The sequence below is a fragment of the Nerophis lumbriciformis genome, linkage group LG17 (assembly GCF_033978685.3).
Source record: "Nerophis lumbriciformis linkage group LG17, RoL_Nlum_v2.1, whole genome shotgun sequence".
Classification (NCBI taxonomy): Eukaryota; Metazoa; Chordata; class Actinopteri; order Syngnathiformes; family Syngnathidae; genus Nerophis; species Nerophis lumbriciformis.
The window spans coordinates 2,950,001-2,955,729 of NC_084564.2; the positions used below are offsets into that span (position 1 = coordinate 2,950,001).

Below are 5,729 nucleotides of genomic sequence, written 5' to 3' on the forward strand. Positions count from 1 at the left end.
CCTCCAAGCGCGTCTCGCTGCCGGCGACGGCCGGGTATATGGGCCCGACGCTCCAGCGCCATCCATTTTCAGGGCTAGTTGATTCGGCAGGTGGGTTGTTACACACTCCTTAGCGGGTTCCGACTTCCATGGCCACCGTCCTGCTGTCCATATCAACCAGGGTGAGCCCCACCCCTTTCGTGAGCGCACTGCGCGCGGAGTGACCCCTGTTACGCGCCCCCCGGCAACAGGGGTGGCGGGCAGGTAAGCTGCGCGGGCGGAGCGCGCGGAGTGACCCCTGTTACGAGCCCCCGGCCACGGGGGTGGCGGGCAGGTAAGCTGCTTACCTGCTGCGCGTGACGCCGGCCGCGGCGAAGGCGGACGAGGCGGGGTGTCGGTGCGGTGGGCGCGGTGGTGACCCTGGACGTGCGTCGGGCCCTTCTCGCGGATCGCCTCAGCTACGGCTCCCGGTGGGGCCCTCTCGGGGGAAGGGGCCTCGGTCCCGGACCCCGGCGAGGCGTCCCTTCTCCGCTCCGTAAAAGTGTCCATCTCTTTTTTTTTTTTTCTTCTGTTGTGGCATATGCTGCAGGTGCCTGCTCGTTTTTCGTATGTGGGTAACAACATTTAACTATGTATATATATTTACCAATTGGTTTAACTGCCACCCGCCTGAATCTATTTAAAATCTAATTTTTTTAATTTCAACCGCCCGACCCGACCCGCGGATAAAATCTAATTTTTTTTTATTTCATCTGCCCGATCCGCGGATAATCCGTGGACTCCGCGGTTGTGCCCGCAAACCGCGCATCTCTAATATATATATATACACACACACATATATATATATATATATATATATATATATATATATATATATATATATACATATATATATATATATATATATATACACATATATATATACATACATTGATATATACAGTATATAATTTATATTTATTTATTTTGCCGTTTTTGTTCACATGTTAAAGGTGTTTTAATGAATATACATGCATGTTTAACATATAGATTCCTTTCTTTCATGAAGACAAGAATATAAGTTGGTGTATTACCTGATTCTGATGACTTGCATTGATTGTAATCAGACAGTAGTGATGATAACGTCCACGTTTTCAAATGGAGGAGAAAAAAAGTTCCTCCTTTCTGTCTAATACCACATGCAAGTGGTTGGTTTTTGGCATCTTATTTGTCCAGCTTCCATATTCGTTTTTATACACTTTAAAAGAAATACATCGGCGGCAAACTCCGTAGCTTGCTAGCTTGTTTGCGCTGGCTTTCGAAGACTCTTATTTTGAAAGCGCAGGCGCGATGGAGCGGCACTTTTATTGTGAAGACAGGAACTGTGCAGTCAGTCTTTAGGCTTTTGACGGGATGTACGGTTGAAATAAAAAAGGGTATTTTTTCCTTCACACTTTTGATTGATTGATTGGAACTTGTATTAGTAGATTGCACAGTACAGTACATATTCCGTACAATTAACCACTAAATGGTAACACCCCAATACGTTTTTCAACTTGTTTAAGTCAGGTCATGTGACCGCCTGGCTCTGTTTGATTGGTCCAACGTCACCAGTGACTGCATCTGATTGGTGGAACGGAGTGAACGTCACCAGTGACTGTATTTGTTGAAACGCAGGCACTATGAAGGTCTGTCTGACAGACCAAAACAAACAAAGCGTGCATTAACAGATCGATAAAAATTAGTAGCGAGTAGCGAGCTGAATGTAGATAAAAGTAGCGGAGTAAAAGTAGCGTTTCTTCTCTATAAATATACTCAAGTAAAAGTAAAAATATGTTGCATTAAAACTACTCTTAGAAGTACAATTTATCCCAAAAGTTGCTCAAGTAGATGTAACGGAGTAAATGTAGCGCGTTACTACCCACCTCTGACTGTTACTGTATACTGTACGTCAGGGGTCCTCAAGTACAAATCTTGAAGGTCCACAAATGTTTTTTTTAAACAGGCTGGGTCCGTTTATTATCGGTCAAGCTTATATAATAGCAGGAGGTAGGTAGTTTAACATTTTCTTAAAATTAACAAAAATAAAATAAATATCCAATAAAATACATGAAATATTTTCTTTGAAACAAAAATAAATAAGAACTTTGAAAAAATGTGTCCTCTGCATTTGACCCATCCCTTGATCACCCCCTGGGAGGTGAGGGGAGCAGTGGGCAGCAGCGGCGCTGCGCCCGGGAATCATTTTTGGTGATTTAACCCCCAATTCCAAGCCTTGATGCTGAGTGCCAAGCAGGGAAGAATGCTGGTATGAGCTTTTAAACATAACCCGTTAACTGCTGCCAATCAAATGGTGAATAAGATACTCTTTAGGGTTCATATGTTTGTAAATCTGACTGTGATGAAGTCAGTGCCTCACCAGCCATCAACCTCACCGCACGTCACTGCTCTGTTGCTATTTGTTGTTGTGTCATAGATTTAACAAAAATCTTGCTTGATGTTTCATATGGCTTTTTCAGCCTCGTGATTTCTTTTTTTCTTAGCTCTGAATCATGAGGAAATGTCTCTTCAAATTCGCGGTGCTCTTTCAGATAGTGACGTTTCAGATTTTCACTTTTCACCAGAGCAACAGTAGTGTTGCATAGTAGACACATTGGTCTGGTACTTGCAGTAGGTAGGATGAAAACATATTGCTCTGTCCATTCTTCCTTGAAACGTCGGTTTTCCCTGTCCACCTTTCTTTTACCAGCCTGAGCCAACTTGGAGCATGCCATTGTGATTTGATTCACATTCAGTGACTGACGAGTGAACAGTTAGCGAAGTAGCGATACGAGACAGCAGCGAAAGGTTCCATGCACTGTGCACATGACCCAGGTGGTAACAGCCTATCAGCGCGTCGTTGTGAAAGAGATGACAACCCATACCCCGGAATTAGCCAATCAGAGTGGCGTTCTCTCGCTCTCACTCCGTCTCTCTCTCTTTCTCTCTCTGAGAGAGAGAGAGAGAGAGAGACGGAGTGAGTGAGACACGAGAAGTGTAAACGAAACGTGGAGATATTTGACTAAAAACAACAAAGAACGTTGACTTGCGCTAGCGATAACTCACAGATAAATACAATTATTATATTTTTTTATAATAATTATTCAATGATTCAGGAGGAACAGTGTGGTTTTCGTCCTGGTCGTGGAACTGTGGACCAGCTCTATACTCTCGGCAGGGTCCTTGAGGGTGCATGGGAGTTTGCCCAACCAGTCTACATGTGCTTTGTGGACTTGGAGAAGGCATTCGACCGTGTCCCTCGGGAAGTCCTGTGGGGAGTGCTCAGAGAGTATGGGGTTTCGGACTGTCTGATTGTGGCGGTCCGCTCCCTGTATGATCAGTGTCAGAGCTTGGTTCGCATTGCCGGCAGTAAGTCGGACACGTTTCCGGTGAGGGTTGGACTCCGCCAAGGCTGCCCTTTGTCACCGATTCTGTTCATAACTTTTATGGACAGAATTTCTAGGCGCAGTCAAGGCGTTGAGGGGATCCGGTTTGGTGGCTGCAGGATTAGGTCTCTGCTTTTTGCAGATGATTTGGTCCTGATGGCTTCATCTGGCCAGGATCTTCAGCTCTCACTGGATCGGTTCGCAGCTGAGTGTGAAGCGACTAGGATGAGAATCAGCACCTCCAAGTCCGAGTCCATGGTTCTCGCCCGGAAAAGGGTGGAGTGCCATCTCCGGGTTGGGGAGGAGATCTTGCCCCAAGTGGAGGAGTTCAAGTACCTCGGAGTCTTGTTCACGAGTGAGAGAAGAGTGGATCGTGAGATCGACAGGCGGATCGGTGCGGCGTCTTCAGTAATGCGGACGCTGTATCGATCCGTTGTGGTGAAGAAGGAGCTGAGCCGGAAGGCAAAGCTCTCAATTTACCGGTCGATCTACGTTCCCATCCTCACCTATGGTCATGAGCTTTGGGTTATGACCGAAAGGACAAGATCACGGGTACAAGCGGCCGAAATGAGTTTCCTCCGCCGGGTGGCGGGGCTCTCCCTTAGAGATAGGGTGAGAAGCTCTGTCATCCGCGGGGAGCTCAAAGTAAAGCCGCTGCTCCTCCACATGGAGAGGAGCCAGATGAGGTGGTTCGGGCATCTGGTCAGGATGCCACCCGAGCGCCTCCCTAAGGAGGTGTTTAGGGCATGTCCGACCGGTAGGAGGCCACGAGGAAGACCCAGGACACGTTGGGAAGACTATGTCTCCCGGCTGGCCTGGGAACGCCTCGGGATCCCCCGGGAGGAGCTGGACGAAGTGGCTGGGGAGAGGGAAGTCTGGGCTTCCCTGCTTAGGCTGCTGCCCCCGCGACCCGACCTCGGATAAGCGGAAGAAGATGGATGGATGGATGGAATAATTATAATTATAATAATAAAAAAAACTTTTTTTTTTTTTTTTTACTATAATTCGTGTTGGGTCCGGACGGACACGTCGCTGGGTCCGGACATGGACCGCGGTCCGCCTGTTGAGGATCACTGCTGTACGTAAACTTGTATACTGATAAGCTCAGCGCAATCGGATTTGATAAAACCTCATCGAGCTGGATGCAATCTTACTTGGAGGGGAGGGAACAGGTAAGCTGTGGAGTCCCCCAAGGCAGTATATTAGGGCCTTTACTGTTCCTAATATACGTAAACGACTTGTCATCAGCATGCGACTGTGAGTTGTTCTCGTTTGCGGATGACTCGGCCCTGCTGGTATCAGACAAGGACAAGTCACAGGTGGAAAAAAATCCTCAGTGCTGAACTCTGTAGAATTTGCACCTGGATAATCCGCGGACTCCGCGGTTGTGTCCGCAAACCGCGCATCTCTAGTACACACATGTCATATTTTGGTACTTGATGCTTGACACGTTTTACAGTTAACATTTTAGGCACGCTACTGAGCTTTTTTTATAATTGAAATGTCAATAGAAAAGAAAAAGTGTAATCAGAAGCTCTAAATTCTTACAGTTTGGGAACGTGGCGTCTTATCTTTGTGGTTCTTGCTCCTTTCAAGTCAGGTGGCTAACAGAAGAAGCCCTGAGTGGCGTGCAGTGTTGCTCGGGGGGGCAAATACAAGACTCCGTGCGGCGCTGAAAGACATGACTGTTAATAAATAAAACACCGAATGAGAGCCTCAATGAGGCGTGATGTTCACAAACGGCTGTCACGCACTAATAAATAAAAAGTAGTGTGTCACACATGACAACACATGTTCCAGTGCACAATTGCTGATCATTACACACGTGTACACACACAATTTAAACATGTTCACATTGTATCCACTGGGCTGTGACATCACACATGACACACTCACAGGACACTGCTTTAAGTACACAAGCTAAGGACAAACGATGACAACGGTGTGTTGTTGTTGTTGTTGTTGTTGTTGTGTCATGTGTGTTCAGTGCAGTGAGGGAAGGCCATCGTGAAAAATACTAATATTTCAACATTTTTTAATTCGGGCTAAAGTCAACTTTGCGTGTTTTACAGTCTGGCTACGTCATACTTGCCAACCCTCCCCGGATTTTCCGGGAGACTCCCGAAATTCAGCGCCTCTCCCGAAAACCTCCCGGGACAAATTTTCTCCCGAAATTCAGGCCGAGCTGGAGGCCACGCCCCCTCCAGCTCCATGCGGACCTGAGTCCGCTTTCCAACAATATAAAGAACGTCTACAGTAAAGCAGTTCGTCTGCCGTAAACAGCAATGTTGTGACACTCTTAAACAGGACAATACTGCCATCTAGTGCATTTGATGAAAGCACTTT

At 46.8% G+C, this 5,729-nt stretch overlaps 1 protein-coding gene across 1 annotated transcript in view; it reads right to left on the bottom strand.

Moving 5' to 3' along the window:
* caln1 (calneuron 1) overlaps positions 1-5,032 on the bottom strand; it is a 147,426-nt gene extending 142,394 nt beyond the window's left edge. The window contains exon 1 of the mRNA XM_061972231.1: positions 4,932-5,032. The gene's annotated coding sequence lies outside the window, so the exon portion shown is untranslated. The remainder of the gene's footprint in view (positions 1-4,931) is intronic.
* Between the last annotated feature and the right edge of the window lie 697 nt (positions 5,033-5,729).